Source organism: Nicotiana attenuata, unplaced genomic scaffold (assembly GCF_001879085.1).
Source record: "Nicotiana attenuata strain UT unplaced genomic scaffold, NIATTr2, whole genome shotgun sequence".
Taxonomy (NCBI): domain Eukaryota; kingdom Viridiplantae; phylum Streptophyta; class Magnoliopsida; order Solanales; family Solanaceae; genus Nicotiana; species Nicotiana attenuata.
In genome coordinates, this window is record NW_017670428.1 from 321,612 (window position 1) to 333,336 (window position 11,725).

The window sequence follows — 11,725 nt, forward strand, 5'->3', positions numbered from 1 at the left end:
TGCCCTCGCTCGCGCCAACTCTTCCGAGAGAACAAAACCCCTGAAAATAATCTCCTCGAGAACCTTTCTCCGAGATTTGCAACAATCATATTCTTCAATCTACTCTCCATGATCAAGTACCCTCATCAACTCAGCTTGGGCATCTGTAGCGTCCTTCAAATGAATCGCCATCTCCTGATCGGCCTTAGTACGGTTCAATACCGCTTCGGTCCAAGCATCAACGATCTCAGCCATAACCCTAGAGAGTTCGGATTCAAGCTTCGTGATCATATCCGCTTGAACTGAAGTGTTTCCACGAGCTAAGCGGAGTTGGACCCCGAGGGCCGAAAGTCTAGCCGATGCATCTTTCTCCTCTGAGGCTTGGACCTATGCCCGAGCTCTCAGCTCGCTACAGTCATTCCTGATTCGATTGGCCTCGCCCCTAAGACGCTCGAAGGCCTCCATCTTTTTCTGCAGCTGAGGTAGGCGAAGAGTTAACCTTAGAAGTTAAAAAGCGAAATGCATACTCAACCAGGATGGGAAGTTACCTGCCCCACCAAATAGCTCTCATAATTCAAGCCCCGGTACACCTTGCATCACTAGTATGCCAACTCGGCTTTCTTCTCCTCGCAAAGGATCCTAAGGGATCTACCCTCATCCAGAGCTTTCCGGAGCCTAGCTCCATGACGGAGAAACTCGTACCTAAGCCCGTCAAAGGCGTGCAAAATGAAAAACCCGGTAAGAAAGGGAAGACGCAGATTCAGGAGGCCTATGACGAAGCTCACCTCAATGTGAAGTCGGAAGACTTCCTCGAAGGCCGAGCACATATCTATTGATCTAGCCCACTCAGCCCCGAAAGAATCGACCCCGGTCGTAACACGATCGCTCGGAGGAGCTATCTTTCCAGAACCGGAAACCTCGGGCGCGACAGACCCGGGCGATATTTCTGTCTCAGAGGCCCGGCCCCATTTCGCCTTGCCATGAGCGCCATCACCCTGCAAGTATGTTTCCAGCTTATTATTGTCGTCCTTTGACTCGAAAGCCGACAACCCCTCCTCCTCTCCGGAGGGGAACAGCCTCGCATTTACAGGCTCTCCGATACCTACGACAACAAGATTGATACATAAAAAGGGAGAAAATGTCTCTCCAAATGAACAAGGCACAAGGAAAAATCGGTATACACATGCACTGTGATGTCTTATTTCCATCTGTCCCGGGACACAGCTCGCCGCCTACGCTCGTCGTAAGACGATTGGGTGGCCAGTTTTCGGACCCAACCAGGCAGATCAGGAACTTCGCCCGGCGCCCATGAAATTGCCGTAGAAAAGAAGGAAGCATGATTACGAGACTAGCTTTTATCATGAACAAATCTGAGAAAGCACGCGATGCTCCACTCACGCATATAGTTCTATCTGGCATAAACTCCACGGGGATAACGTTGGTCGTCCGGACCCGGACGAATAGACTAGCCCAATCCTGGTCTCCGCCTTCATCATCATCAACAACAAAAGGCGTAGACGAATGGCACCGCAAGGTTAGCAGACCTCGATGGTGAAAGGGCCGGTATAGCCTGACGAGATGGCTGAGCATGAATTCAAACCCCGCCTTCTCCGCAAAAAAACTCATCATCAACACTGTTTGCCAAAATGACGGGTGTACCCAGGCCAAGGTAACCCGATACTTTACACAGAAGTCGAGCACGACCCTGTCAAGAGGTCCTAGTGTGAACGGATACGTATATACTTTCTGGAACCGATCAGCAGGGTCAGCGATACCCTTGTCCGCAAAAAACACCTGTACCGCTACCTCATCTCCCCATCCACAGTCTCTCCTCACCAATTCAAGGTGCTCCTCCCTTATCAAAGATGTAGTCTTTGAGATAAACTCCCGCGGATCCTGAGCACTAGGAGCAGCACTCTCCTCTCTTTGCCAGGCAAACTCCGAAGTAGCAGTCATGGCTACAGCAATACTGAAAGGGCAAAAGCAGGAACCTACACAAACACTCTGATGCTACGGTAACGAAGGACTCAATGCAGAAACGAGAGGATAGCTATCTAAAAATGGTGGGATTTCCCAAGAGGCGGAAGCAACCCCACATACACGTGGAAACAACAATGGTCCGCCTACCCGAGATATGCCCCGGGAGGCCAATGACTTCGAATGCCAGTCCTGAGGCAGTACTCGACCTCGAGGACCTCCATCGAAGAGAAGTTAGGCTTTAAGAAGGCAACAACTCCATCTCCAGTCTCGAGGTGGTACCCGACCTCCGGGACCTCCATCAAAGAAGAAGTTAGGCTCTAGCAAACCTCCAGCACAGTTATGGGGTTCGAGATAGTAGCTGAACTCGAAGGGTTCCCACCAAGAGGAGGAACACGCACTTCGAGCTCCGCCCATAGAGGCTCGACCCCAGGACACCGCCTAAATCCGGGTAACACATTATCTAGGATCTATCTACAATGACTTAAAAGGTTATCCACGCCAAGTTCAAAGAAAATCTCTACGTATCCGAAGCCGACCTTCACTCAAACACCGCTCTCAAAAAACTTCAAGTCTCAAAGTGCTATCTCCATGTGACTCGAGGGTCCCGACGGCCTGGGTCTATCGGACCACTTCAAGCCGAGAAAAGTACTCGCGTTCGAGCTAGATGTTGATAATCGTCAGCAGAAGCATACATTCAGGATCCCCACAAAAGACAGATCGGCGGGCGCAATCAATACGTTCTTGAAATACCGAACGGCGTTACTGCCACTATGAAGAACAAGAATCGACAGTGCATTGAATGGCACCGAAAAGAAAAGTCCAAGGGATTTCCCGGGTGTCACAAAGGCCCACGTCATAGGTTGCGTCACTGATATGACATCGGCAAGGGGAAATCAAAGAGTTGGTCGTCAAAATTCATTTCCTATCGCTACGGTCTAGGAAACGCGGAGACCACCTGTGTACGGCAAAATCGGAGGGTCCAATTTCACGTCATCAGAGCATTTTGGAAGATCACCTCAAAGCCTCGAGGCTGCAAAGATGCGCTCGAGCCTTCTCTCTCGGAGCCCATAGACACCCGGCCTTAAGAGGATATCGGTCGGGGCTAGAGTAAAAATGGGGAGGCCCCAAGACGCGGCTAAGTCTGACAAAGCCTACCCAGGCTACTCTGAGCCCTAATCGGGGCATCACTTCCAGCGGTCCCATCTCCACACCTTTACAGCTAATGGGTACCTTACCGTATAAGCTTCCCCCCTTCTATATAAAGGGGATTATTACTATTTTATAAAGGACTGATGTTGCTCCAATGACTCTACATGAAATATATGATAACTCTCTCTCTTTCTCTCTAATACACTCTCTTGATATTGTTGCTCTATCTTATTATCTTCGTACTCGTTCTACATTTATTGCTTGTTGTTGGCCATAAAGAGCCCCCTTTTAATATTATTGCATCTGTTAGCCCTTCCCCGATCGCCCCTGATAACTCGAGCCCGAGTTCAGGACCCGACCTCGAGTCCCCAAATCGACCAGCTCGAGGCCCCGAACGGCTATCTCTCAATTCGATTGCTGCTTTATTTTAGTTCGCGTCTCATCCTTAAACTACACATACATAGCATCAACTACTCCACAACTAGCATAAAAATAGATCACGTATTTTTAGAGTCCCATCAAAAAATTTAATTGTTATTACCATTTTCACGGTAAATAATTATAATATTTACAAAAATTAGTTGATCCTAAGAGAAGATTATTAATCTAAAATTAAAAGCTAAAAATGTAAAAATTATCAAAATTTTGTGATCTTTCATTTTGATAAAGCAATTAATTAACTAATTAATCCTAAAATATTAACACAAAGTCTAATATGCAATGCCTGATGTTTTTGATATTTTGTTTGGGAAATTTCATGATTTTAATAAAAATTAAACGTGCACAAAATGCAAACAATTAATAAAATCCTACAAAAATCCTATAAAATTACAAATAATTGGGGAAAAATTTTATTTCTTTAATTTTATAGGAATATTTTGAATAGGGCAAAAATTACATGCTCACAACTGCCCATCTTTGCTCGGAAACACGAAGAGTTTTCGGGCAAAGATAAAATGAGCAACTAAGAGCGATTTTTTCCCATTTGAAACTCTATGGGAAGCTTTTTTTGGAAAAAGTCTGACCGAACCGTGCTTCGGAGGTTGCCTACATATCCTTGGCTATAAAGGAATCAGGTCGGTGTAGTTCTGGAAGTTTTGGTAGGTGGGACTACCGAGAAACTGCGATTTCACTGCTATTACTGATGTTTCTGCTTGCTGAGCTCCTTATTACACCAAAATGAAAAATAAAAAGCTAAACTAGCTAAGCCTATCAACTACGAGTTACAAGATTCCTATCTATAGACCTCCTAAAGCTTGATCTTGAGTCTTGGCTGGTTCTTCCTGTAGACTCTGATCTGAATCTTGATGCTCGTTAGCTGCAACCGCTGGTTCATTCTTCTTCAGCTTTTCGGATCAAGGCGGGACATGCAAAGCTTGTAAGTTCAATCATAACTTGAGCAGTCCGCGTCTTTTCTCCGCTTCTACACTTGGAGTTCAACTTCTTTTCTTGTTTTCTTTTCTTTTATTTGAATCGAGACTTCTTCTTTTGGTTGCCTCGAAACTTGTGCCTCAAGGTAAAAACCTGTTCAGGTATCAAAACAAGCAAACGAACAAAATTTTCTGCCCCAGTTTTCACTAGGAAAAGTTCGTGAGTTACTGTAACAAAAATCAAAACTACTTCTGCACTGAAAGCAATAAAATCAGGATTGTGTATCCTTGGGAGAAAATGGAGCCCTATATCTAAAATGAAATCAAATGGGGATCGGAGGTCCTAAGTTGGAAAGATACCAGGTTATGCTAGCAAAGTCAGGGAGCGGGACCCTATGTTGGAAAAGATTACCAGGCTATGCTGGCATCGGCTAGGGAGTGGGACCCTACGTTGGAAAAAATTACCAGGTTATGCTGGCATCAGCTAGGGAACGGGACCCTATGTTGGAAAAAATTACCAGGTTATGCTGGAAAAATCATCGGGTTATGCAAGAAAAGTCCTCGGGTTATGTCGGAGAAGTCATCGGGTTATGCCGGAAAGGTCCTCGGGTTATGCCGGGGAAGTCATCGGGTTATGCCGAAAAGGTCCTTGGGTTATACTGGGGAAGTCATCGGGTTATGCCGCAAAAGGTCCTCGTGTTAGGCCGGGAAAGTCATCAGGTTATGCCGGAAAGGTCCTCGAGTTATGCCGGGGAAGTCATCGGGTTATTCTGGAAAGGTCCTCGGGTTATGCCGGGGAAGTCATCGGGTTATGCCGGAAAGGTCCTCGGGCTATGCCGGGGAAGTCATCGGGTTATGCCGGAAAGGTCCTCGGGTTATGCCGGCGTAGTCCTCGGGTTATGCTGGAAAGGTCCTCGGGTTATGCCGGGGAAGTCATCGGTTTATGCCGAAAAGGTCCTCGGGTTATGCCGGGAGAGTCATCGGGTTATGCCGGAAAGGTCCTCGGGATATGCCGGGGAAGTCATTGGGTTATGCTGGAAAGGTCCTCGGGTTATGCTGGGGAAGTCATCGGGTTATGCCGGAAAGGTCCTCGGGTTATGCCGGGGAAGTCATCGGGTTATGCCGGAAAGGTCCTCGGGTTATGACAGGAAAGTGATCGGGTATGCCGGAAAGGTCCGCGGTTATGCCGGGGAAGTCATCCGGTTATGCCGGAAAGGTCCTCGGGTTATGTTGGGGAAGTCATCGGGTTATGCCGGAAAGGTCCTCGGGTTATGCCGGGTAAGTCATCTGGTTATGCCGGAATCAACTAGGGAGTGGGACCCTATGTTGGGAAAAGATTACCAGGTTATGCTGGCATCAGCTAGGGAGTGGGACCCTATGTTGGAAAAGATTACCAGGTTATGCTGGCATCAGCTAGGGAGTGGGACCCTATGTTGGAAAAGAAGAAGCTAGGGATTGGAGACCCTATACTACCATGATTTTGAATTTTTCTTCTTTTCTTTCTCTTCATTTCATTTCAACATCATATTTTTTTTAATTTTTTTTATAATTTCTGAGAATGAGTAAATGCGGGAAAGAATTTTTTAGGAGACTTCCCTTTTTGGAGTTGTTGCTACAAAGCTGTTTTTTTAGCCCTTGCGCCCTTTCTTTTTGGTTGCACCTGCTTCTTGCAAGGTTGCTTTTGGATCGCACCTGTACCTGTTTTTTTTATTTTTTCAAACAAAGAAAAATTTGTTAGTTTGAAATGGTGGTTGGTTTTTTGGCCCGAGCGTTTCAATCACTTGCTCTTTCTTGGCCCGACTTCTTTGATGAAGATTTCAACTGCAACTGCTTGTTCCCTGAGGACCGATTTCATTTCTGACCCTGGAGAACCTCTAGCTTTTCCAGACTTTGCCATGACGGTTGGTCACGTGGAACTCAACCTTTTCGACTTTATTTTGCCTTTGTAGGCCTTTCACTTCTGACTATTTTCTTTTTTTTCAATTTTTTTTAACTTCGGAGCATCGGGGATCTTTTGGCTCCCCAAATTTGCTGCAACGACTAGTCGCGTGGGACTTACCTTTTCCAACTTTATTTCGCCTTCGTAGGCCTTTCATTTGTGGCTTCTTTCTTCCAACTTCAATTTCAGAGCATTTGGGGTACATTGGCTTTTCAAACCTTTGCTGAGATACTTAGCCATGTGGGACTCAACCTTCTCAACTTCATTTGCCTTTATAGGCACTTCAATTTGATTTTCTCCTTCCAAAAGTTTTGATTTCGAAGCATCGGCCGCCATGGCCAGTCGAGGTAGCCTTGATGCCCCTGATGAGGCTGGGTGCCTTTTTGCATATTTACACGTGTCAAACGTAAGCCCTGTAAATCAGTCTTTCCATCTTTCTTTATTTCAGTTTTGTAACAGAGTTAGACCGAAAGGGATTCAAAGAAAACAAACAATGGAATAGAGAATGAGTGTATACAAAAAGTGTCCCTTTCGAGGAAAGGAAAGAAGGACTTATCTGGAGCACATGCGGACTTCAATGAACATGACATGCCTTTTGGACTAGATGCTCGATCCGTGCGAACCGTCCGACTCTCAGAAATTTGTCACATCTTTTGCCTCAAAACCAAGGAACCTTGCCAGGACTCTCTTGATGCCGATGGTTGTAAGGATCCTCTTTTTCGATCAGTGGTGCCCTTTGCGGGTTTTCACGAGCCGACCTCCCTCATTTCTCTTCTCACTATCGCCTTATAGTGCTCTTTTCGAGTTTTCACTAACAAGACTCTCTCATTTTTAGTTTCTCTGCTTACTGTCGCCCTCACGGTGCCCGTGTGGGTTTTCACCAATAAGACTTTGTCATTTATTTCTCTCATTTTGTTGTATCAGATCCAAGTAACTGTATCCTTCCATTTCGAACCCCTTTGCCGATTGATCAGAAGGACTTGAACAGGGTTTGGATAAAAAGAATTTGGATTGAATTACAACCTTGGAACTTTTCAAGCGAAACCATCGCCACTATCCCAGTTTCACTTTTGGGGGATTTTTGGATTTTCATTTTGGTGTGACTGAACCTTAGAGAGAGGCTGCCTACGTATCCTTTTGGAATCAAGTCGAACGTAGTTCAGGAAAACTTTGTTTTTTTTATTTTCTTTTGTTTTTTTGTTTTGTTTTCTTTTCTTTTCTCTTTCTTTTCCTTTTTTTTCGTTTTCTTTTTGTCTCTTCTTCCACCCTTTCTTCTTTGTATCTTTCTTTTCTTTCTTTTTTCTTTTTTTTTTTCATTCTTCATTTTATTTTTTCAATCAATTTTTTTTTCAATAACACTTTCAGGTTCCAAGGAGGGTAATCAAAGAAAAGTAACTGGCTCAAAGGGTTTGCAAGAGGTTGATAGTGTTTGGGTAGCGAGAATAAAAGCCTTCTTCATCCCAATCGGAGAACATTAATGCTATATAGAGGATCCAATATAGTACCTTTGACTGCTTTTGCATTGACTGTTGTTTCAGAGATGTTTCCTTCGATGTGTCCCAAATACAACGCTCTCTTTTGGCAGTACTCTTGTTGCAATGTTTGGACCTTTCCAATTTGGAGCCTTTTTAGCTATTCCAATTCTTTATTTTATTTCCTCAACTTATCTTCTTTGCATTCTGACTCTTGATTCATTATATCAAAGTCTGACAGCGTTTTGGGATCTGGGCATGAAGTCCGCAAGCATGTCATGTTATTGAAACCTGCATTTAACAGAACTAAAAAGAGAATAAGAAAAGCGATAAGATTAAGAAAAGAGAATTCCTGGACAATGAAATATTAGTTTCACTTGATTTTTTTTGATTTTGAATTTTAAAGATAGAAGGGTTTACATCAGAAAGTAAGACAATACAGTAAAACATCTGGATCACACCCTGAGATGATCCGGATGTAGAAAGGATAGCAAGACTGGCTACTAAGACTCCCGTCTAATGGGGAACATTCATGCTTGGCGACCATTTTTTGGCTTTTCTTCTGTTTCGGCAATGGCTGCAATAACCTTCAATGCCGGATCAAATTCCTCATCTTCACAAATCGTTCCAACTATTTTCCCAGTGTTGTGAGCAGGTAACAGATTGTTCATCACATCAGGAGCTTCTTCATCCTGAAAAGCGATTCTTTCAGCTTCAATTAAGTCTTCAACTGCCCTTTTAAGGGTCTAACAGCCCTCCATACTGTGTTCTACTGCCCCAGAGTGGTATTCACATCTAGCATCAGCTCGGTGCGATGGGGACTCGGGGTTCGGCCGATTCGGGGCCACTGGCTGAAATAGATTTAGCCTGGTTAGCTTTTGGAACAAGCTTGAATACGATTCACCAATAGGGGTTAACTGATTCGTTCTGAAAGGCTCTCTTGGGCGAGGATTGTATTAGGGAATTTGGTTGAGGATTATATGGAGCTTGGTAAGGATGGGCATTTTGGGAGGTGAAGCTCGATTTTGTGTATAATGTTGTGGCCGCGTGTAAGGTTGCGCGTTCATCACCGCATAAGGAAGTGGTGCCACGACATAAGCAGCATTTGAAGGGGATAATAGTGTTGAGGGACCTCAGGAAGCATATATGATTGACTGAATGACCTGCGGCCCCCCCTCGAGCTGGAAGCCATCATGGCTCCTTCTTCTCTCCCGTTTCCATTTATCAAAACCTCTGAACCATTTTGAACATCTGGTGATGTGGCTTTAAAAGCAGCATGACTCAAGATTCGACCCATTTTTAGCCCAGTTCCTACCATCTCCCTAATTTTGATTGCCTCAGCAAATGACTTTCCCATAGCGGACATCACGTTCTGGAAGTAATCCGCCTCTTGGGCTTGTAAAAAGACCGTGACCATTTCAATTTCGTCCATTGGAGGCTTTACCCGGGCAGCTTGCTCACGCCATTTGACAGCATATTCGCGGAAGCTTTCCGCGGTTTTCTTTTTCAAATTGGACAAAGAGTTTCTGTCGGGAGCGATGTCCACATTATACTGGAACTGGCGGACAAAATCTCGGGCCATATCATCTCACACGTGCCAATGAGTAATTTTTTGATCCGTATACCACTCATAAGCGATTCCGGTGAGGCTTTCCCCAAAATAGGCCATTAGCAGCTCCTCTTTTCCACCAGCGCCTCTCAACTGGTTATAGAATCGTTTGAGGTGAGCGACCGGGTCTCCATGCCCATTGTACTTTTCAAATTTTGGCATCTTGAAGCCAGCTGGCCAGTGGACACGGGGAAACATACAGAGTTCAGAGTATGAGACACTCTTTTGGCCACTCAGACCTTGCATGTTTTTCAGGCTTTGTTCCAGGCTCTTCATCTTCCGAGCCATTTCCTCTTGCTCAGGATTTTCAACAACCTTTTCTTACTCCACCGAGAGATCATATTGCGGAGGTTGAGTGAAAGAGTATGGGGTCACATATGCTATTTCTGATTCAAGTTGTGGACCCTGAAAGGTGATCATTGGAGGCTCAACATACGGCCGTGGAAAAGATGGTTATGCTCTGGTGCAGACTGGTGCTGCAGAGAACAATATTGGACATGCCATGGAAACTGGCGCCTGGGGGCGAACCACAGAAGGCATGCCAGGAACATCATTGGAGGGTGCCTGCTTGGGATGAGCAGGTTGGGCACATGGGCATTGGTAACCTCAACTTACCTGGGGAACAACTCAGGGAACCCAGGGATTGCACTTAACGGTTCCCTATCATTAGACCAGGCGTCCCACATTTCCAATATACGGAGACGCAACATCCTATTCTCTTCAGCAGCTGCTGATTCTAGCTGCAGAATAGCCGATGCCAGGCTATCCTCAGGACTGATGATTGGTAGATTGCTTGCGGAGGCCATCTGTGACTTTGGATCTTGTGAAGGAGGGGAGGCTAGACTACCAACAAAATCAACCACCAAAACCTGGCTAGTTTGCACACCCAACAACCTTGTTAGTTTTGAGATGCTTGACAGATAGGAAATTGCACGTTTGGATGCAATGCACCTAAACAGTTAAACGTTTCTACTATGTGTTTGAACAATTGCATGTTTCTGTCGCTCTCCTATTTTGGCACTCTCTTTATCTCCCTTTTTTTTGTCACTCTTTTTTTTCACTCTTAACTTTTCCTCTCTTTTTTTTTTCACTCAATTTTTCTTTCTCTTTTTTTCAGTTTATTTTTCACTCAATTAATTTTATGTCTATGATCGAATCCGATGGGGATTGCCTACGTATCATGACTCCGCATGAATCAGATCGTGCGTAGTTCGGGAAGATCGAGAATGGAGTAAATAAACTAACTCTTTTTTTTGTTTACTTTTTATAAAACTCAGACCATGAAAGCTTTAAGAAAAAGAAAAACATTCTTTTTGAATTTTTTTTTTGAATTTTCGAACGAAATGCTTCAAAAGAAGAAAAGAATATTTTTTTTTGGATTTTTGATTTTGATTTTTTTTATTTTTTTATTTTTGAAAGAAAGGCTTATAAAGAAGAAAGAAAATATTTTTTAATTTTTGGTTTTAATTTTTTATTTTCTTGAACTTTTTTTGAAAAAGGTCTTCTAAAAAGGTAGAAATTTTTTTGGGATTTTGATTTGTATTATTTTCTTTTTTTTCGAATGATGGACTTTTAAAGAAAGAAATATTTTTGAATTTTGGATATTGCCTCTTAAGTTTCGAAAGAGGGACCTTTTATGAAAATATTTTGGATTTCTGAGTTTTTTATTTATTTACAAAAGTACTTCTAAAGAAAAACGAAAATATTTTTGGACTTCAATTTTTCAATTTTTTTTTTTTGAAATTTACGAAAGAAAGACTTTTAAACAAGGAAAAGAATTTCTTTTTTTTTCTTTTTTTTCTGTTTTTTGTTTTTGAATTTTGGGAAAAATCAAAATAAAGGAAACCCGTATTTTGGATTTTGATTTTTTTTATTCCTTTTTTCCGTACGAAATACTTCAAAAAGAAGGAAACTATGTTTTGAGTTTAAATTTTTTTTTTTTATTTTCTAAGGAAATGCTTCTAAGGAAGGAATTAAAGGAAAATATTTTTGGATTTTCTTTTTAAAAAATTGGGGCCGGATCCAATGAGGGTTACCTACGTATCTCACTTCCGGTGAGAATCAGACCCGCGTAGTTTGGTCAGTTTTGACGGAACAGGAAAGTATGACTTATTTTGAAATGACCTTTTCTTTTTCTGCTTTTTTTTTTTCAAAAATCAGGCAGAGTTTCGCGATATTTCAAATACCTACCTCTCACGCTTGTTTTTCTTTGATTTTCTCTCTTTTT